The sequence below is a fragment of the Kogia breviceps genome, chromosome X (genome assembly GCF_026419965.1).
Source record: "Kogia breviceps isolate mKogBre1 chromosome X, mKogBre1 haplotype 1, whole genome shotgun sequence".
NCBI lineage: Eukaryota > Metazoa > Chordata > Mammalia > Artiodactyla > Physeteridae > Kogia > Kogia breviceps.
In genome coordinates, this window is record NC_081330.1 from 91,890,385 (window position 1) to 91,914,170 (window position 23,786).

The 23,786-nt window shown below is 43.9% G+C and overlaps 1 protein-coding gene across 1 annotated transcript in view; it reads right to left on the reverse strand.

The window, feature by feature from the left end:
- The window catches only part of CLCN5 (chloride voltage-gated channel 5), a 146,749-nt gene that overhangs the window by 49,960 nt on the left and 73,003 nt on the right, over nucleotides 1-23,786 (reverse strand). The window lies entirely within an intron of this gene.

Sequence of the window (23,786 nt, forward strand, 5' to 3'; positions counted from 1 at the left end):
TTTTTAGTAAATAATTGAGGGATTGCTAGATATCAAAATGGAAAACAATGTACAATTACAACATATACCACATTGTGATAAATTCCAAATGGGTTTTATTAGGGTTGATTTTTAAAATAACACAGAATAGGATATTCATTCCAGATGTGGTTACCAGGCAAAGTTATTTCTGACCATGGACAGACACAAAATTGATTAATTAATATGTACTAAAATAAATAACTTTTTGCATCAGGGAATGTATGCAATAAAATGAAGTGAAAAGAACAGAGGAACAAATCTGTGTCATCATTGATACAGGTAATAAAAAAGGTGGATGCACATATTCAAATAAAGACTAAAGGAGGATTTCTGGTTTCTGGTCAAGCATGTAATAAGCAGCTTGGAAGTTCTCATTCTCATCCTCACAATGAGAAAAAATTGAACAAACTGAAAATCAACAACTCTCCTTAGATCCATCAGAGAACTCAGATTACAGGACAAACTACTGTCCCCAAACTTAGGGAGACAGACAGGCGGATACAGAGAATCATAGCTTACACTAGTGGAACCCTCTTTGAGAACCAGTGCCAGGGTAGGAGAACCTAAACTGTAATTGAAGAATAGCTAGAGGCTTAGTGTGGACAAATTTGAGAGTTAAGAACTCAAAAAGGCCTAGTGAAGACCAGAGAAAAATCCCCTCGTGCTTCCAGTAGGGGAAGGAAAATGAACAGGGCATTCTCTTCTTTTTACAAGGCTGGCTCTCAAGAGAAACTATTTTACTAACGCCTAACCAACTTAGCGGAAAGGAAAACTGAAGTCTAGCTCCCTGCAGCCTTCCTGTCTCACGTAAAGGAGAAAAAAACAAGAAAATAAAACTGAGAAGCACTTGTGAAGTTCACAGCCAAGGGGGCACAGGCTTACTAAAAGACTGAAACCTAATCATAGGACTATAGAACACATCCCTTCCTTCATGCCTTACTAACACATCAACAGGGCTCATGAATAACAATAGGAGAATACAACTATAAGAACTGCAAAACCCAAATACATATGAGAGACAAAAACAAAGACATTAGAGAAAATTTTAGCCTCTGACACATACAGATACAGCAAACAGTAAACATATCCTAACCCCCATCCAGATAAACATAAAATCTCACACTAAAGGCCTATTTACTTTAGTTACTTTTACCCAGTATATCATTCCAGCTTTCAAAAAAAATTCCAAGGCATACTAAAAGACCAGGGGAAAAAAAACTCAGCATGTAGAGACAGAGCAAGCATCAGAACCAGAGTCAGATGTGGAAGGAATGTTGGAAGTTTCAGAACAGCAATTTAAAATAACTATGATTAATATGCTAAGGGCCTTGGAAAAGGTTGACAACTTGCAAGAACAGATGGGTAATGTAAACAGAGAGATGGAAACTAAAAGAAAAAATCAAAAGGAAATACTAGAAATGAAAAATGCTGTAAAAAAGGTGAAGAATGTCTTTGATAGATGCATCAACAGACTGAACACAGCAGAGGAAAAGGATCAGCAAGCTTGAAGAAATGTCAATAGAAACTTCTAAAACTGAAATGCCAAGAGAAAAGAAGAATGAAAAAAATGAAAAGAATATCAAGAGCTGTGGGACAATTACAAAAGGTGTAACATACGCATAAAGGGAATTACAAGAAGAAAAGCTGCAAAAGAAATATTTGAAGCAATAATAATGAGGCAATAATGAAGCAATAAAAACCACAGGTCCAGAAAGCTCAGAGAACATGCAGGAGGATAAATATATACATACATACATACTACAACTAGGCATATAATACCCAAACTGCAGAAAATCAAAGACAAAGTCTTGAAAGTAGCCAGAGGAAAAAACACCTTACCTATAGAAGAGCAAAGATAAGAAATTCATCAGACTTCTCTTCAGAAACCATGCAATCAAGAAGAGAGAAGAGTGAAAAATATGAAGTATTTAAAAGAGCCACCAATCAAGAATTCTGAATCCAGAGAAATTATCCTTCAAAACTGAATGAGAAATAAAGACTTTTCTCAGAAAAGCAAAAATTGAGGGAATTTGTCAGCAGTAGACCTGCCTTGCAGGAAATGTTAAAAGATATTCTTTAGAAAAAAGAAAAATGATAGAGGTCAGAAACTCATATCTATGTAAAGAAAGGAAGAGTGCTAGAGAAAGAATAAATTGAAGTAAAATAAAATATCTTTCAATTCTTAACTGATCTACAGATAACAGTTTGTGAAAAATAATAATAGCAACAATATTCACTGATGATATCTTATGGATAAGTGAAATGAAAGACAGGAATGTTATAAGGGACAGAGGGAGGAAGTGGGAATACTCTGAAAATAAAGTACTTGCATTATTACTCATGAAGTAGAATTGTGTTAGTTGAAAGAAGACTTAGATTAGTTGTAAATGTATACTGCAAACATAAGGGCAACCACTAAAAAAAGTAAAAAGATAAAAAGGAAAGGAAAAAGTATGATTAATATGCTAAGAAAGGAAGAAAAATGGACTCATACAAAATGTTCAATTAAAACCAGAAGGCAAAGAAAGTGGAAGATAAAATAAGAAAACAACAAGGGCAACAAATAGGAAACAGTAACAAATATGGCAGATAATGTGGACTCAACATATCAGTAATCACTTTAAACATCAATAGTCTATTAAATATACCAATTAAAAGGCAAAGACTGCCATAGTGGATGAAAATACAACACCCAACTATGTTGTCTATAAGAAACCATGCTAACACTAATTAAAAGGAAGCTAGAGTAGCTATATTAATTTCAGAAAAAACTAACTTCAGAGCAAGGCAAATTATCAGGGATAAAGAGGTACATTACAAAATGATAAAGGGGTCAATTCTCTAAGAAGCCATAGGAATCCTTAATGTGTATGTGCCTAACAACAGAGCATAAAAATACATGAGGTGAAAACTGACAGAATGGCAAAGAGAAACAGATGAACCCACCATTATAGTTGGAGACTTCAACAGCCCTCTACTGGAAATGGACAGATCCAGAACCAGAAAATCAGTAAATACACAGCTGAACTAAATAGCATCAACCAACTGAATCAAGTTGGCAAATATAGAATCCATCTAACAGCAGCAGCAGAATACACTTTCTTTTCTTTTTACACTTTCTTAAGCTCACATGGATCATTCACAAAGACAGATGACATTCTGGGCCCTGAAATACACCTTAACAATTAAAAACAAACCCAGAAATCATGCAAAGTTTGCTCTCAGATCATAATGGAATTAAACTAGAAATCAACGACAGAAAGGTAGCTGGAAAAACCGAAAATACTTAGAGATTAAAGGACACACTTCTAAATAACACATGGGTCAAAGAATAAGTCACAAGAGAAATTAACAAACATTTTGAAGTAAATGAAAATTTAAAATCAAAATTTGGGAGAAGCAGCAAAACCAGCGCTTAGAGGGAAATGTATAGCATTCAATGCATATATTAGAAAAGAAGAAAGGTCTAAAATCAACCCTCTAAGTTTCCACCTTAAGAAACTAGGAAAAGAAGGGCAAATTAAACCCAAAGTAAGCACAAGAAAATAAATAATAAAAATTAGAGCAGAAATCTATGAAACTGAAGACAGGAAATCAATAAAATAAATCCACAAAACCAAGAGTTGGTTCTTTTAACAGATCAATAAAATTAATAAACCTCTAGCCAGGTTAACTAAGAAAAAGAGAGAGAAGATATAAATTAATAATGTCACAAATGAAACAGGAACCATCACTATTCAACTTATGGACATTAAAAAGATAATAAAGGAATATTATTAGAAAATCTATGCTCACAAATTTGACAACCTAGATGAAATGGACTAATACCTTGAAAAATACAATCTACTAAAACTCACACAAAGAGAAATAGATCAATGAATATGCTTATATCTATTAAATAAGCTGAATCACTAATAACCTTCCAAAACAGAAAGCACCAGACCCAGATGGAATCCCTAGTGAATCCTACCAAACATTTAAAGAAGAAATATCAATTCTCCACAATCTCTTTCAAAAAATAGAAGCAGAGAGAATACTTCCTAACTCATTTTATGAGACTAGCATTATCTTAATACCAAAACAAGACAAAGACAAGAATAGAAAACTACAATATCTCTCATGAGCACAGTTGCAAAAAGCCTCAACAAAATATTAGCAGATCAAATCCAACAATGTATAAAAAGAGTTATATGCCATAACCAAGTATGATTTATTTCAGGCATGCAAGGCAGGTCCACCATTAAAAACATCAATTAGTATAATGCATTACATCAACAAGGCTAAAGAAGAAAAATCGTAAGAACATATCAATCGATGCAAAAAAAAAAAAGAATTTGACAAAAATCCAACATCCATTCATGAAAAAATCTCTCAGCAAACCAGGAATGAAGGGGAACTTCCTCAACTAGAGCTAACATTTTAAACTTAATGGTAAGAACCTAGATGCTTTTCTGTTAAGACCAGGAATAAGACAAGGATGTCTGTGCTCACCACTCCTATTCAGCATCATACTAGAAGTCCCAACTAATGCAATAACAATTAAAGGAAACAAAAGGTATACAGTTTGGGAAGGAAGCAATAAAACTGTCTTTGTTCACAGAGGACATGATTGTCTACATAGAAAAAAACTCCTGGAACTAATGAGCAACTCTAGCAAGATTGCAGGATACAAGGCTAATATACAAAAGTCAACTACTTTCTTGTATATCAGCAATGAACAAATGGAATTTCAAATTAAAAGCACAATGCCATTAGAGCTGTAAAATGTGCTGCTGTGGGGAGGACTAAATGAACCAGAAATCATTACTCCTTCTAGCCTGGAAAATCTCCAACATTAGTTTACACCATAGGAAATGATCTTTTTTGCCTGTATCATGAACAGCCACTCTGGGGTAGTTGACAGAGTTTATAATAAAGCTTTTCAATTGGAGATTGTGGCTATAGAGATACTCATCAGAGAACTATAACAATGTTAGTGATTCCCAGAAAGTCATCGGGCTTGGAGGGCAGGAAGCCTCTCCACGATGCATGTTATCTAGGAATAGATCATGTCATGAAGTCTCTTTCTACACCACTCTTATAGAGAACCTGGCAGCGTTTTCCTAAACAGATGCCCTAGTATCAAAAGCTCAACTGATGGAGTGAGATGTAAACCCCTAGCATAGTAGGAAAATACACATAAAGGACTGGAGAGAAGGAAAAAGTTCAGGACTGGTTGTCAGGAAACCCAGTCCTGTGTCCCTTCCTCCTCTGCCTCTCTAAATATCAGTTTTCACATTTGTAAAATGTGAGGATCAAGCTGCTCCCTCATCCCACCCACCAAGGATTATAAACTCTTTGAGGGCAGTGCTAAGTCTTAGCTCCAGAATCATACATCTAGGTTTGGCCAATAATAAAATTGTAAAATAAAAAAATTAAACACAGTGCCATTTATATTAGCACCAAAAATATGAAATAATTAGGTATAAACCTAATAAAATGTGTACAAGATCTGCATGATGAAAGAAGTAAAAGATCTAAATAAATAGAGACATATTCCATACACATATTCCATGCATCATAGTTCCCCAGCCAGATATTGAACCTGGGCCCTCAGCAGTGAGAGTGCAGAGTCCTAACCACTGGACCACCAGGGAATTCCCAAGAACTCTTAAAATTCAATAAGAAAACAAACAATGCAATTTAAAAAAGGGCAAAATATCTGAACCTAACTAAAGAAAATATACATATGGTAAACAAGCATATGAAAAGATGTTCAACATCAGGTTAAAATGGCTAAAATCCAAAATACTGACACCAAATGCTGAGGAGGATGTGGAGCAACAGGAACTCTCATTCATCGTTGGTGGGAATGCAAAATGGTACACTCACTTTGGAAGGCTGACAATTTCTTACAAAACTAAACATACTCTTACTATACAATTCAGCAATCACGCTCCTTGGTATTTACCCAAATGATTTGAAAATTTACATCCACACAAAAACCTGCACACAGATGCTTATAGCAGCTTTACTCATAATTGACAAAACTGGGAAAAACCAAGATGTTCTTCAGTAGGTGAATGAATAGACAAACCATAGTACACCCAGACAATGGAATATTATTCAGTGATAAAAATAAATGAGTTATCAAGCCACGAAAAGATATGGAGGCATTCTAAAAGAAGTAAAAGAAGCCATTCTGAAAAGGCTACATACTGTATGATTCCAACTATATGACATTCTGGAAAAGGCAAAACTGTGGAGACAGTAAAATGATCAGTGTTTGCCAGGGGTGTGGGAGGAGGAAGTAATGAACAGGCGAGCACACAGGATTTTTAGAGCAATGAAGATACTCTGTATGATATTCTAATACTGGATACATGTCATTATACATTCGTCCAAACCCATGGAATATAAAACACAAAGAGGGAACCCTAATATAAACTATGGACTCCAGTTAATAATAATGTATCAATATTGGTCCATCAATTGTAACAAGTGTACTATATTAACTGCAAGATGTTAGTAATAGAGGAAACTGGGGTGGGGGGAGTATATGATAACTCTGTACTTTATACTCAATTTTTCTGTAAACCTAAAACTGCTCCCCAAAAAAAGTCTATTAAGTTAAAAAAAATCAAAGGAGACTAAAAAGGCAGTTTACACATAAGGAAATTTTGACTCTTAAAAATCATCCTGTGGAACACAGAAATCTGTATTAAAGTTATTTAAACCAGTGGTTCTCCAAGCACACCGTGCATCAGAATCCCCTGGAGGGCTTATTACACAGACTGCTGGGCCGCCTACGCAAGCCCACCCCCGATTTTCTGATTCCCTAAGTCTGAGGTGGGACCTGACCACTTGATTTTCTAACAAGGTCCCTGGGAATGCTGATGCTGCTGGCCCTGTGCATCAAGAAAGATGTAAAGTCTGAGAAAAATAAGAGCAAGGCCGAGCAGCCACCAAAATGGGGTTTTAGAGTACACAAAAAGTTACAGGGCACATATTAAACAAGTTGAGTATTTTTTTGCAGAGTATATTAGGCGAAGTTGGGAGAGAACAAGTCCCACTTATTTAAGAACTTGAGAAAGAAGATTGAAATGTTGTGTTTGTCTTTTTCTATCACACTCTTTCTCTCTGTGTCTCTCTCTCACCATGTGTAATACTGTATTGCTATACTGACCTGAAATCATAAATCTGTAATGGGCAATGGGCAAAGGCACTAAGAAAGGTAGGAATGAATACATCAGCCTAGCTGAAATGGAGAGTGCACTAAGGCCACCTAAAAATGCTAAACTAAGTCTGCATTCTCCATCCCCTCTCTCTTTTCTCTTAAAAATTGATCCTAGATAGCATAACTCATTGGACTATCCCTCATTTCCAGGAGACAAAACAGGCTGCTGATAAGCAACTCTGAACTCTGGCACAATACCCTCTGTCTCTCTCTACACCCAAACATGTACGTAGTCAAAAGGTGGATGGAGAACATAAGAAGAGTTTCTAAGAAACTCCTAAATGTGCCCAAAAAGCCAAACATCCAGTGCTGTCTATTACGTTCACCTCAGTTTTTCTAGAAACCAGCATAGTGGCTGGCACATAGTAAATGCTCCCTAAATAACTGCTGGAAGAGCGACCAAATCTGAGGGAAGTGATGTAAAGCTGAACGGTCCTCCTATATGATCACAATGCATACTTTCCTTAGACCCAGGCATATAGACGATGGGTTCCAAAAGCCCAGCACCTACATGTAATGAATATGAGGGAGGGAGCCAATCAGAAGGCTCAGGTATGGGAACAGTTGTGTGTACATACACGTGCAAGCACTTCCACCTACCTGCAATGACAAGGCCCGTCCCGACACACTACACGTGTACATAACAGATAATGATGAAATCTACTCTTCCATATGCTTCCAATGGTCTGCTAAAAAGAAGATTCGCCTTTCTGTGCACTGAGAGGATGAAACACAAGGCTTATTTCCTTGCATGTTGAGCATGCAGACACAATCATAATAAAGATGTTTATTCTCACACAAATCCCCTAGACAGTAAGGCCACTGCATCCCCCCCAGAAGCCACTCAATAAATATTTATCAAAGAAATAAATGCATGGGAGAGACAGGTAATCTAAGGGCTCTCTGCACTTGTCCATGTCAGGCTAGGCTCACCCTCTTAGAATCCTTGTACTGGGGCACTGCACTGAGAGTACTCGGGCCCAGCTACCAAGGACAGGAGAGACGGAGTAAATCCAAACATGCATCTGCATGCCCTAGGTGAGCCAGACAGGGACCCACAGACAGAGACAGAGAGAGATGGAAATAGACAGATAGTATGGTAACATAAAATCTAGGCTGTTCTCATCTCCATACTGTGTGGTATGCATATAAGATGAGCAATAAGAAGGGGCCCCTGACCTTATCCCCCACCCAATTCAAGAAGAATCCGTGGTAGGCATCTTAAGGAAGCTCACATTCCTGTCTTCAGGTCCTGGGAGATAAGGGACAGCTTATGAGTGCAAACTCCTACACATCCTATAGGCAGGAAGCTTCTCCACAATTGTGCACACCTCTCCATCCTCAGAGGAGAGGGGGTGAGGGTGCCCTCGTGAGTTGGGGGAATATCAAGACTCACTCTTTGGCACCCCCAACATTCGTGCCCATCTGCACTGTGGATCTGAAGTTCGCTCTCCTAAAGGTGCTCACCAGAGGGCAAGTCCAGTGATTCTGCCTCATTCCTTACTGTATCCTTAACACTCAACACAGTGCCTGATACGTGGCAGAAACTCTGTACATATTCAGGAAGGCAAAAAGGGAAACAGAACGAACTCAGTCCTGCCCTATGTAGGCAAAGCTCCATCTAAATGAAGCCCTGGCTGGAGACAACACTTGAGATAGTGCTCACTTCTGGGCTGAAAGGGAGGGAAGGAGGGAGGGAGGGAGGGGGTGGGAAGGCAGGAAGGGAGTAAAAGGGAAGCTCACTCTCTAGCACTCTGCACATCTGAGCACACAGACATTATTTAATAGGACATTTCTTCTAGAACACTGACAAGCCCACTAGACAGAGAGCCCCAAATCCCTGATTATTCTGTTTTCCTGTGCTTTCCCAATATCCATCAGTCACTCAAAAACTCTTACTGGGAAGGAAGAGGAGAGGGAAGGAGAGGAGGGAGGGAGGGAGGGAGGGGAGGAGGAGGGGAGGAAGGGGAAGAGGGAGGGGAGAAGAGAGGGCAGGAAGGAGGGAGGCAGGGGTGATTTATAGACTGTCCTTCTGGGTGCAGTTCAGCCCACCCTCTCTGAATCCTTGCTCCAGGTGCATTGCATCAAGACAGCACTAGCACCCAGATAGCAAGGGTTAGAGAGGGGGAGCAGGGCAGAAGGCTCAAGCACCTGAGCGCTCACACGAAGAAAGCTCTCTGTGCAAAAGCGGGAAGCAGAAGTCTGCACACTGTGTGCCCTGGGAGGGGGATTCCTAAGAAGCCCCATTCTGCAGCTCACCCAAACTCAGCACATGCAGGATATTAGGTGGCACAGGAAGTCCACTCACCTACACATATCCTTTGAGACAAGGACCACATCCATCTTCTCAGCCCATTGCTCAGCCCAATGTCAGCACACTTGCTCAATAAGGACTTGAGGAAGGGAGCCCCATCTGTGTGAGGGGATAAAGAGAAGCCCAGTCCCCGCACGCTGAGCCTGTGTATCCACACGTACTTTTGTGAGAAAACCGACTGTCCCAGGGCCCTCTACACAGTGAGGCTGGCGTCCCTGACCAGCTAGCTCACCGTGGCACCCCCAAATAGCAGGAGCTCAGTAAATGTGTTAAATGGATGAACAAAAAAATGCACACACAAATAACTGACTGAAAGAGCATCAAGCACAGGAAAGCAAGTGCTGTACAGGCTTCGTCCTACACGGACACCAGGCTCCCCATCTTGCATCCTTGCGCAAGCTCACGGCACAAAGCCAGCACTCGGCCTAGGTTGCAAGGAGAGGGGAGCGGAAGTGAAAATCACGGTCCAGGCACTCTCACCCCATACATGCTTTTGAGTGTGTGTGCACAACAAGGAAGTTCGAGCTTCTACACACAAGCGTAAATACTAACAAAGTCTCTCTCCTGCCTTTCAGTTTTGGGCAGAAATGTGTCTCTACTTAGGTGTGTCTGTGTGCATGTGCACGGGGGCACATGGGTACACACGGCACAATGAGAGGCCTCAATTCCTGGCACACCCTGCATGCCTGTGTTCTAGGCTTGGGGAAGTTCATTCACCACACATCTCCACCTGACAGGAAGTCCTGTAAAGAGAGAAGCTATCCCGTATTCAGCAGGATGCTCCCAGCCCAGTTCATGGAACACAGAAAGGGATCAATACACATGTAATGACTGGATTGTTCAGCAGAAGGTGCACGATGACAGGGCTCGCCCTCCTGTAATCCATGCACATAGGAGGTGCTTTGAGAATTCACAACTCCGATATGCAATGGGTATGGGAGAAGGAGCAGTTCGTTCTTCTGCACACCGTGTGTGTGTGTGTGTGTGTGTGTGTGTGTGCGCCTAGCGTTAAGTGCATACCCTGAAAAATAATGATAAGGCTCTTCCCTGATAGAGTCTTGGCTGTGAGTTCACATAACCTCCTCTGCTCGCCAAGTGTGTGGCTCTAGTCATGAGCACATGTACCCTCTGCCACAGCTCGCGGGGACACAGCACTGGGCACGTACATGAGAAATGGGGAAATGTGTTCCCTTCCACCCTCTACGGGCTAAGTCACTCGGAGGCTGATTTGCTTGTCACTGCATCCCCAGCACTTCCACTAAATCAGTGACTCTCAAACTTGAGCGAACATCAGAGTCAGTGGGAAGGCTTGTTAGAATACAGATGGCTGTGGTCCATAATTTAATAGGTCAGGGGTGGGGCCCAAGAATTTGCATTTCTAACAGCTTCCCAGGTGATACTAATGCTGCTGGTCCAGTGACCATGCTTTGAGAGCCACCATTCTTAAAGATTTTTTTTTTGATGTGAATCATTTTTAAAGTCTTTATTGAATTTGTTATGACACTGCTTCTGTTTTATGTTTTGTTTTTTGGCTGTGAGGTATGTGGGATCTTAGCTCCCCGACCACGGATCGAACCTGCACCCCCTGCATTGGAAGGCAAAGTCTTAACCACTGGACCGCCAGGGAAGTCCCAAGAGCCACCACTCTACATGGACATGAAAGAAATGAAAGAATGGGACGGGTGATGTAAAGACTCTCTACTATTTTAAACATGGATGAGATTCACTTTCTATGAAATTTTGTACAAGGGCAATGGACTGGGACAGTATTTGTCTCCAAGTACCAAGAATGAGAGAGGGACCTGAATAGAAGGCTCAGGGTTCTTCAGACCTAGTCTATCACTCGTGTGTCTGTGTGTGTGTGTGTGTGTGTGTGTGTGTGTGTGTGCGCGCGCGCGCGCGCGCGCACGCGCAGGTATAAGAAACATCACTCTCCTGCTCACAGGTGATTTTTCTATGATTGTGAGAAGATGACATGCCCTTTCTGCATATGCATGTGTGGGATAAGCAATAAATAAGGGGGTGACTTCCACCCAGGCTCTGGCTACGGAAGAAGCGTGCAGCAAGCTCACTGTCTTGCACACTGGATATGGGCAAGAGCACACTGCCAGTGACACTTAGTATCCTGCACACTCCGTGGATGCAGCTCTGGGTACAGGGGACACACCTTCTGTGTTTCTATGCCTGAGTGCTCTGTGTGTGTGTGTGTGTGTGTGTGTGTGTTTACAGGGAAGGCTCACTTTTCTGCATCCAGTGTGTTCACATGTAATCGTACAGAAAGGGAAAGACAAGGCTCTCTCCTGCACACAGCAGCATGAATGGGAGCAGCAGTGAGAAGGCCTCCCTCGCTGAGTCCCTAACCATGGGAGGGTTAGGAAAGCTGGTGGGTCTGCACACTGGGGTGGCAGTGGGAAGGCACAACAGGCTCCATCTCCTGCCCTTGCTGTAAGCGGGAGTCTCTGCACACAGGTCAATGTCACTGAGCATTTCTGGAGGCTGAGGTGTTGAGAAATCTCGCTCTGGCATATCCTGCACATGTTTGTGTCTGCAGAATGGGCAGCAGGGAACATAGAGATCTCCTTCATTCCTCTGAACAGTGGCCTATTAGTGCACAGCATCCATGTGTTATAGTGTGTTTATTAGTCCCCCACCAGAATGTAAGGGTTGCAAACATGTCCGTTTTGACCCCTGCTACATCCTCTGTGACTACATAGAAACTGGCATTTAGTAGACACTCAAGTATCTGCGGAAGGAAGGGAAAGAAGGAAGGAAAGTTGCTGCACAGGAGCTCTGTCCTTCTAAATGTAGACATGGCTCCTTCCCTTGGAGTCCTAAACAGGGGCAGTGACTCAAGACAGCATGGGCTCCTAGACTGAATGAGGGAGGGTGGTGCACCCAGCCGGGGCACATGTCTGTGTGTGTGCACCCAGTCGGGCCCCTCTACACACAACACATTTATGTAGGACTGTACTGAGGCTTAGAAGATTCTCCTACACACATCTGGCTGTGACCAGGATGGGGGGGCGGTGGCCATGTCAAGTCCCAGTGTGCAGCCTGGGATGATGAACGAAAAGGGGTCCATTCTCCAACCTGCAGGGAGGGACCAGACGCGGCTCATTCTCTCGCGGGCCGGTTGCCCAGCACAGCACCTGAGCTAGAACAGGTACTCAGTGGAGGTAGTTGTAGAAAGGAGGGGAGGAGGACACAGAAGTGCTCTGTCCTAGGCGAAGGTGGTGCTCCCTCTCTCAGAATCCTTGCCCAGGTGCATTGCATTCAGAAAGCACTCTCACCCAGGTAGCAAGGATTAGAGAGGGGGAGCCAGAACAGAAGATTCCAGCACCTGCATGCCTTGCATGTGTGTTTAACAAGGAGGCTTACCGTTCTTGCCCAGTGCATTTATGTAGGCTTGAACTAAAGTTAAGAGAAGGTTCTCCTACACAGATCAGTGTGAAAGTGGCAACGAGAAGTGTCATACTTGTCTGTATGTTGGGGGATGGGGTAGATACGTCCCTGACGTGGCCCACCCACACTGGGTACATGCAGGGGTGATGGGTGATGACAAAGTCCACTCTCCTCCCTGGACTGTAAGATCCAGGAGGGCAGAGGTCAAGTCTGTCTTGTCCATCTTCTGTGTCCCATGGCCAGCACGGTGCCTAATAAATATTATTTGTAAAATGAAAGAATGAATGAGGGACAGACGGCAGGCAAGCATGCAGCAGGCAGCAGAGAGGTGATGTCCATATCCTCTGTCCTGCTCCATGCAGAGCAGGCTTGCCCTCAAGAATCTCTGCCCCAGTGCATTGCATTCAGAAAGTGCTCTCACCCATGGACAAAAGAGAAGAGGGGAGAACAGAGCAGAAAGCGCTGGTGCTGGCACCCTGTATGTGTGCAGATGTACATAGTTAACTCTCACGGTCCCATTCGCACAAAGTATCACTATGTGCATGTAATGAGATTGATCGCTTTCCCCAGCATGTGCATGTGTACTCATCTCCATGCATGAGGTTCCATGGCCATCCTCTCTCAGACAGAGCCTCTGAATACAGGCCGTGAGCAGCATCTTTTTCAGATCGTACGTGAGAGTTTACACGTGTTGGCTGTGTGTTTGGGGGTTAACAAGAAGGCTGGGATGATCTGGCGGGGGCCCCAATGTACATGCACATGCTGTAGGATGGTACAGTAAAGGGGCTACTTTGCCCCCTTCCTTTCCTCTGCAAAACTATAAGCTCAGGGAGGGCAACAACTGGTTGTGGGAGTCTTGTCACCCACTGCATGTTTCTCCGTTACAGTGTCTGAACGTAGGAAGCCAGAATAAAGAGAAAGCTCATGCCCTGATGTAGGTGTAAGCCTGCCCACAGGGAATGATGCCCATTCTCCCACATGTGCCCTCCAGAGAGCCCAGCAACGAGGACTCTGGGCCAGTTCATCTTATTCACCAGTGAATCTCTAACACCCAGTGCAGCGCACCTCACAGCAAACGCAAATATTATAAAAGTGAGACGGTGGAAAGGTGATATAGAGGTACTTGGTCCTTCTCCATGAAGACCAGGCTCAGCCTCTTTGAATCCTTGAATAGGTGTGTTGCACTAGAGCAGCACTCACACCTAGGTTCCAAGGATTCGAGAGGGGGAGCAGACAAGAAGGCTCAGGCACCTGCAGTGTGTGTGTGTGTGTGTGTGTGTGTGTGTGTGTGTGTGTGTGTAGCTATGACAAAGAGTCTTGGTCTCATGTTATAGAGCGGCAGAGAATGTTCCATGTGAGATCAGAGAAGGTTCCTGATTTTGTGTACTTGTGGGCGACAGCAGCAATGAGAAGGCCACTCTGTGAACACCCACTCTCGGGGCAGGTAGGGGTAATGGCTGATGAGGAATTCCATTCTCCTCCCTCAACTGTAAGCAACATGAGGGTAGGAAAGTGGCGTGCCTTGTTGACGACTATAGGCTCACTGCCCAGCTTAGTACCATGTATAGAAGAGGTGATCAATAAACATTGGCATTGGTGGGATGGCTGGAAAGGTGCTCTGTCCTGTATGAAGATGAAGCTCTCACTCTCAGAATCCTTGCCCAGGTGCATTGCATTCAGACAGCACTCTCACCCAGGTAGCAAGGATTAGAGAGGGGAACCAGAACAGAAGGGCCCACGTGGACTTAATCAGAGGGCTCACTCTTCTTCACAGAAGCTGCTTAGTTGTGGCACAGAAGTAAAGACAAGGTTCTGGAGCTTCACACTGAAGATGTCCAGTTGAAAGATATTTTGTCTGTTCTCTCAGATAACAACAACAAAGAAGTATACACCTGTTAGGACAACGAGACCAGGAGGAGAGAAGAGTGTGAGAGGAAAGAGAAAACAAATGAGTATCACTGAGGCTCATTATCCCCCAAATCCTTTGTGTGAACGTGTGACCACATACAGTCGAGCACAGCTGTTCTCAAACTCCAACATGCATCAGGATCACCTGGAAAGCTTAGTAATACACAGGTTATAGGGGTTTCTGACTCCATAGGCTTGGGGAAGGGCCCAAGAATTTGCATTTTTAACAGGTTCCCAGGAGCTGCTGTCACTGCTAGTGTCTGGGGCTACAGTGGTGTGCTGGGAGAACCATGGACCCTGTGAATACTCAGGGTATTCACATTACCCTGGTTCGAATCCAAGCTCCACCACAAATGAGCTTAGAGAATCAACACTTTCTGAAAAACGGGGTCAATAAAGCCTACCTCCTAACGGTGCCAAGAAAACGAAATAGGATGACAAATAAACGCAAAGTGGAGCACAGCACCTGTCACGTGGCTGTTGTCACTTGTACTTCTTACCCTCCACTTAAATGTGTCTGTGTATTTGAATGAGTGTGCATTTTTAAGGGTGAGGGTCACACTCCTGCACACAAGGGACACATGAGAGGGAAGAGGCCCGAATACCTGTGAGACTGAGTACCTGCAGGGGTGGAGGATGAACAGGTTCATTCTCTTGAATTCCTTGTGTGTGCGTGAGTTGATGAGTCTGTCTCTCCCTCAATCTCCCTTATCAACGAAGTTCACACCCCATCATATATAAAGAATATGAAGGAAAACATCAGAAGTTTCCTCTACTCTGCATGTGTGCGTGCGTGTGTGTGTGTGTGTGTGTGTGTGTGTGTGTGTGTGAGAGAGAGAGAGAGAGAGAGAGAGAGAGAGAGAGAGAGAGGGGGGCGTAGTGGGGAACCACTGCAACAAGAAGATGCACCCTGGCACCCTCGTGCAAACGCAGCATATAGGAATGGGGTTTAGAGAGCTCATTGTTTAACTGCAAGAACAGTGGAATCAGAGGGCCTGTGCGTTTGTACTGGGGATACATTATGCATGACGTTCTGCATGCAGGCGTGGGAGGCGGGGGTAGCACATATGCCCACACACCGGAATGGGGCAGCTGAGGCTTGCCCTCCTGAAAACCCTGCATGTTGGAGGGCATTTTAGAAAGCTCACCCTCCCAGGTAAGGGAGGTGAGGAGGCTCACCCTCCTGAATGTTTCCCATTCATGTATGTATCAGAGGAGAAGAAGTCAGAAAGTGAACTCTTTGAGTGAGAGTCCGTATGTGCCTGTGGTGAGGGGTGGGGAGGGAAGAGGAGGGGGAGAGAGAGAGAGAAAAATAGAGAAAAAATAGAAGTGGATGAATGAGAATGGGGCATTTGCCCCTGTGAGTATAAAACCAAAGGCACCAGTGTCTCCCGTCTCTGAAAGCTCACCTGCCTGTCTACGCTGGAAACTTGGCCATGCGTGGGTCTCCTGTGCACACTCACCCTCCCGTCTATCTTGCTGGTGTATATGAGCATGCTGGTATCTGTGTATCTGTGAACGTGAGAGCAAGTGCACCTTCATTCAATAACTTCTCAAGGGAAGAACCCTGAGACAGCTCACTGCTCTTCCTGGGAAGTATGAGAGAGCAGGGTCAGGGCAGGAAGGCTCCATCCCTGCTCACCCCACCAGTGGGACTCTGTGCATGCGGGTCCACACCCCTACGTAGATGCCCGGCTGTCCTGGGGGTGAGGCAGGGTGCTTGGTGAGTGGAGACTAAAGAGTAAAAACTCATTCACTAGCATGTGTGCACACCTGCGCAGTGAGTACAGATGAGGTTCATCCTCCTTTATGTGCCCACTAGCCAGTATACTGAGGGGAATATGAGTGTCCTGTTTGCTGCTGGCTCCGTACAGACAGTGGACTGTCTGGCACATAGTAGGAGGTAATGAAACAATGGCAGGCAGGAAGGAGAGAGAGGTGACATACAGGCACTGTGTGCTTCAATCTGCAGATTAGGCTCAGCCTGCTCTAAATTCCTGCCCAGGTGTATTGCGTGTAGTAAGCACTAGCAACCAGCTACCAAGGATTAGAGAGAAGGAGCAAGTGAGAGGGCTCCCACAGGTGGTGTGGGAAGAAGGACAGAAAAATCTCACTTTTCCCAGCCCCTTGAACACGTGAAGGCAGGCTTAACGGGAGTGAGGAATTTTATTCTGTGGCACAAGCTCACAGGACAGTAAGCCCAGGGCCCCTGATGCTTTGCTTAGATTCCTAAATCCAAGAGATGTTCAAAAAGATCTGTGAAAGGAAGGAGGAGAGGTGATAGATAGGTGCTGTTCTCAATGTGTAGAAGACACTCTCACCCTCTGCATCCTTGTTCAGGTACACTGCACCCAGACAGTACCTCCATCTGGGTATTAAGCTTAGAGAGGGGGAAACAGAGCAGAAAACTCAGGCACTCACACAAGCAGTGTCAGCACAGGTGCCCAACTGATACATGAAAAAGAGGAAAAAGAACACCTAATCTTTGACCCCTCTTTCTCTCATACCTCACATCCAACATATTGGTAAATCCAATTGGCCCTAACTTTAAAATAGATCCATATCTGACCAGTTTTCACCACCTTCACCACTACCACCACCACATCTCCATCAATCTGTCACCTGAATTATTTCAATTGTTTTCCGTTTCTGCAGTTGCTCCCTCTTATTCACCACACGACAGTCAGCATGATACTTTTGAAACAAAGGCATGTACAACCCCTGTCATCTGATTTTGAATTTGAAGTGTAGAAGGATCTCATGTTTTTGTTTTTGTTTTTGGCCGTACCACGTGGCTTACAGGATTTTAGTTCCCTGACCAGGAATTGAACCCGCACCCTCGGCAATGAAAGCACGGAGTCCTAACCACTGGACAGCCAGGGAACTCCCTGATCTCATGTTTTATCTAGAAACAAGACAAAGCAACAACAACAAAACCTTTTTTTTGGTTCTGGTCATTAAAGAAGCCTGGAAACAATGACCAATTCAGAGGCAATGAGTACCCCTAGGGCCTAGAATGTGGTCTCCAAATACCACGTCTAATAAAAGGAACCAAGGCTTATTGAAGACATGGCAGATTCCAGGTCTGGGGAAGGAGATGTCTGAGATAAGCCTGGAACAATTTTTCAATCCAGAAAGCAGAGAAGCTATTGAATCAATACTGGGGCCATGTCAAAAGAACTCAGGAACGAAGTTGAAGGTCTCCTGGCTAAACATGGGACATTTCTGAGGACAAGAACTGCAATGGAAAGATCAAATATATTTAAATCCATGAGTTTATCATAATATTTTTTTAAAGGTTCTCTTTGGAGTAAGCTAGTGAGACAGCTCATTATTTTGAGTACTGATAAAGAGAATCAAGCATTTATCCTGCCTTTTCTATAAAAACTGTACCACTGGGTAATCAAACAGTAGTTGAGGGGAAGGTTTTCTTTACAGAAGTATTCCAGCTAATAAATGAAGAGAGAATATATCATCATTTTGCAAACCTAATGAAATAATGGCTCTAGGAATTGAGCATCAACGGCAACTAACATCACAAAAGGAGGGACAACCAATCATTATGTGCCTCTTGATAGAAGTACTTCTGCCCCCTTCCCCCAAATTAAGCCTGAATCTGATCAGGCTTCTAGATACAACTATCAATTTACAGGAAACACAAACAAGGAAAAGCAACATGTAAACTACACCACAGGGATGCAATCAGAAAAATCCAGCCTGTGGGAAACTGCAGAACAAATAGCCTACTTTCTTCCAACAAATAAATTACAATCAGAGAAAAAAGACAGATGGTGGGAAAAGGTATAATTCAGAGACTTCAGATACCTATCAACCAAATGCAATGTATGGACTTTATTTGGATCCTAATTTTTTTTTTTGGCCACTCCGCGCGGCTTGTGGGATCTTAGTCCCCCAAGCAGGGATTGAACCCAGGCCCTTGGCAGTGAGAGTGCAAAGTTCCAACCACTGGACCACCAGGGCATTCCCTGGATCCTAATTTATGATATTCTTGAGAAAACTAGAAATTTGAACAATGAGTATTTGATATTAAGAACTTACTACTATTATTGTGTGATAATGGTATTATGGTTATGATTTTTTAAACAAGAGTTCTCATCTTCTAGAGATACATACTAATCATCAGCTTTCCATTTCCTCCATCAGATCTTACTACTTCCCATGCCACAATGGCCTCTTTGTTGTTCCTAGAACACAGCAGCCCTATTTTTTTTTTAATTTTTACTGGAGTATAGTTGATTTACAATGTTGTGTTACTTTCTGCTGTACAGCAAAGTGAATCAGTAATACATATACATATATCCACTCTTTTTTAGATTCTTTTCCCGTATAGGTCATTAGAGTCTTTGAGTAAAGTTCCCTGTGCTATACAGTAGGTCCTTATTGGTTATCTATTTTATATATAGTAGTGTATATATGTCAATCCTAATCTCCCAATTTATCCCTCCCCCTCCCTTTCACCCTGGTAACCATAAGTTCATTTTCTACATCTGTGATTCTATTTCTGTTTTGTAGATAAGTTCATTTGTACCATTTTTCTAGATGCCATATATAAGTGATATTATATGATATTTGTCCTTCTCAGTCTGACTTACTTCACTCAGTATAACAGTCTCTAGGTCCATCCATGTTGCTGCATATGGCATTATTTCGTTTGGCACTTATCACTAATTGACACACTATGCATTTTCCTTGCTCACTTTGTTCACTGCCTGTCTCCCTCCCACTAGGGAAGGAATTCTTTTCTTTCCATCACTGACGTTTCCCTAGTGCATGGGAGACTGTCCGATACATACTAGATGTTCAATAAATATTTGTTGAATGAATGAATGAATGGCTCACTGAATAAGCCGTAAATCCTGCATCTGGAAAGAGAATAGAGAAGGCTCTCACTCTGATTCATGTCTATGGAAACGTCTAAGAAAACAGACCTTCACACGCCCTCTTGTGCAAATAAATGTGCATTGGGGAAGGCATGGGATAGTGAGGGAACCCCACTTCCTGCACCCTATATGGATGTGTGCGTGTATGCACACTTCCATATGTGCTAAGGAACAGATACTTCTTAATTTCCCTCACACCTTGGGTTTGTTGAGAATGAGCTAGAAGGCTCCCTTTCCATCACACCCCATGTATGGGAATCCTGAAAAGGCTCTCTCTCCTCCCCGCTAGGTGCTGACAAGAAGGAACAAGTCAAAAGACTCACCCTCCTTCTAAGTTGTCCTCATCCCTGAGTATGAGGACCTGCACTTTGTACAAGATAAAGGTAAGAGAAAACTGTTTCTCCTGCAAAATCTACGTATGACTGAGATGGGAGAAAGGACATAGGGCAGAGGGTTGTCCTCCTTCCCACTGCTGGTGGATATGTCCATCTTTTCTGAAGGTGTGTGTATGTGTATGCGTAAAGGCACAAGAGAGCAAGGAAAGCCAAGGCTCACCATCCTGCAAACCCTGCATGTGGGAGGGGTTTTCAGAAAGCTCACCCTCCACCATGCAAGGGATGTGAGAGAGGGAGCAGGGAAAGGCTCACTCTCCTGGCACAAGGTGTGGGTACCCTCTAGAAAGTGAGATACAGCAGCCTGGGGGTTGCCCATGGGCAGCAAAGGAGCGAGGGAGGAGTGCTGGGGGGTAAGCCAGGCAGGGCACACATGGAGCGGGACAGCCATGGTGGGGGGGTTGGTGTAGCACACACATGGCTTAGAAGGGAGGGGTACATCAAGACCCGGATCACCTACAGTGTCTGTGTTTGTGCTCGTGTTTGTGCACTGCAGAGGGAGGAGAAGGCTGGCCCTCCTGCAAGCCTTGGGTGTGGGAGGGTAATTAAGATGCCAACGGTCCTACACTCAAGGCATGTAAGAGAGAAAGCAAGTCAGGAGATTCGCTCTCCTGTACAGTGTGTGTGTGTGTGTGTGTGTGCCCCAGATACTTTGGACAGGTATGTATGTGACTGTGCCCCATATATAAAATGCGTTTCCCATTTTAATGAGACTGTGTGTCTGTGTGTCCATGCACAATACGTACCTTCAACAATGTTCACTATTGCCTAGTTTTTTCCATTTTCCTTCTTTCTTTCTCTTTTTTTATTCCAAACACCAATATGGCATTTATTATTTAGAGGGCACTGTTCCAAGTGCTTTTCATATATTAACTCATTATATCCCCATAAAATATCTACAAGGTAGTCATCACTCTATTTTATGTATGAAACAACACTGGACCATTCAGAGAGGACATGTGATAAGAAAGCTCAGAATCTTCGATGCTGCTGTTTAGAAAGAGGCCTCACAAAGGCTGCACAACCTGCTGACAATTGTATGCATATGAGGGAGTGAGACGGCAGGAATCCTAGGCTGTGCAAGGCATAGGCGAGCGTCTCATTCCCCTTGTGCTGCATGGAGGGAAGGACGTGTGAGTGTGAGAAAATGAGGTGGAGGAGATCTGTGTTCCGTGTGTGCTGTATGCAACAGGGAGGATCATTCTCCTGCTTATAGTAGGTGTTAAAGTCCACAACCCTACACACATGGCATGAAAAATGACAGGGTCTGGGTGTGGGAAAACAAAGCACAAAAGTGTCAGAGGGAGAGACAAGGAGATCAATTTGCTAAGAAGTTTCCCTTTGGTGCCAGATCATAAGAGGGAGATTCAAAAAGTACAGCTTTTGGAACTTCCCTAGTGGCGCAGTGGTTAAGAATCCGCCTGCCAATGGAGGGGACATGGGTTCGAGACCTGGTCTGGGAAGATCCCACATGCTGCAGAGCAACTAAGCCCATGCACCACAACTACTGAGCCTGCGCTCTAGAGCCCGCGAGCCACAACTACTGAGCCCACGTGCCACAACTACTGAAGCCCACGTGCCTAGATCCCATGCTCCACAACAAGAGAAGCCACCACCATGAGAAGCCCGTACACCGCACCAAAGAGTAGCCCCCACTTGCCACAACTAGAGAAAGCCCATGCACAGCAACGAAGACCCAACACAGCCCCCCCAAAATAATTAATTAATTATTTTTTTAAAAAGTACCGCTTTCTGCAGGCAAAGGATGTGAGATGGAAAGATAACAGAAGAAAAGCCTTATTTACTGGCATGAGAGCAAGGTAAGCCAAGGTTCCCTCTGCCGCATATCGGCAGTGGTTTCAGAAAGCTCACCCTCCACCAGGTAAAAGATGTAAGCAAAGGACATGAGATGATTCACTCTCCTGAATACCTGTATGTATGTATGTATGTGTGTGTGTACATGCCCCAAATAAGACGCAGAAAGAATGTGGAGTGTATAAGGCATGGGTAGGCAGGTAGAAAAGCAAAGCCAGGGCCTGGGCCAAATAAGGTGGCTCATTTTCCTGCAGGCCTGTGTCCCTGCACTATGCATGTGTGGTGGTGGCTGGAAGGCAGGGGAGGGGCTGCAATAAGCCTCCCTTTTGCTCAAACTGCATATGGGGGCAGGGTCAGAGGAAAGCTGAGTGTGGGAAAAGGGAACAGTGAGAGGAAAAAGACAGAACCAGACAAAATGGGACAGGGGGAGGGGGGAGGGGGAGGGATGAAAGAGAGGGAGAAAGGGAGAGAGGCCCAGCCTGGAAATATCAACATTGAATTCATCCACATAGGATGGTGTTAAGAATCACAGGACAACATGAGAACTGCTGAGGACTAATGAGAAGTAGAAAGAAGTCATCCAAAGACTAAGCCCTGTGTCTCTCTAAGGTTTAGAACTCAGGAAGACGAAGAGGAGCCATCAAAAGAGACTAAGAAAGAGAGGCTGCTGAGGTAAGAGGACAATAAACTGAGAGACAATGGAGTCCTGCAAACCAGAAAGGCAATGAGCAACTGTGTGTGGATCTGTCAAAAAAGATGACGAGATTGTCCAATGAACTGGGGGTGTGAAAGGCATCAGGAACCTTGACAAGAGTGATTTTAGTGGTGTGGTGAGGATTAAAGCCTTAACTGGAGGGCGTTCAAGAGACAATGGGAGAAGCATAAATGGAGTTAGCTCCTTGAAGGAGTTTTTCTGTAAAGTGGAACAACAAAATGGGGAGAAACTGGAGGAGGTTTTAGGGTCAAGGAAGTAGGTAGTGCCTTTTAGTTCTTTAATTTTTTTCAATTTATTTTTTTTCAGTTTTTAATGTATATATTGTGGAAATTGAGACAACAAGAGGAAAAGTCGCTTGTCCAGGATCACGAAGCTGGTAAGGGATCATACCAGGATTCCACCACAGGTAATCTGACTGCTGAGACAGGACACCCAACCACCAAACCCCAAGCTGTGTGTGCCCATGCACGTACGAGAGCCACAGGTAATAAGGACTCACTTTCTGTGCATCCTGGGCACACATGTATGGGAGAGGGAGCGGGGAAATAGAAGGGAGAAAGATGAAGGATGTATCCTAAGAAGGCTCAAGCTGCTGTCATAGATGTGTGGGGGTGGGCACAGAGAAAGGAGTAATAGGGAGACTGACACTGTAGCTCAAGCAATGCGTGCATTGGGAGGCTATAATAACAAGGTTAATTTTGTCAGTTTAAGCCACGCATGGGGTGGGAGGTGGGCAGCACTAGAAGGCCCCCAGTCCTCCAATGCTGGATGAGATGAGACAGCTCACGTGTCTCTCTTATATGCAGACTACGCACGTGTGCATGTGAAAGAAAGAAAGAGGACTGTGCGATAAGAGAGAGAGGCTAGTGGGAAGGGGGTGGGAAAACACACACCAACAGACAGGACATGTGAGAGAGAGAATACGTTGTCAGCAGGGTCACTCGGTGTATCTGTGTGTCTGTGTGTGTTTGGGTAAGCATGCTGAAAGAAAAACCAAGCCCACAGTCCTGCATGCTCAAGGTAAGAAAGATGGGACAATTCAAGAGGCTGGCACTCTTGCATTGACAGTTGGCGGGGGTCGGGGGGCTGAGGGGAAAGAAGA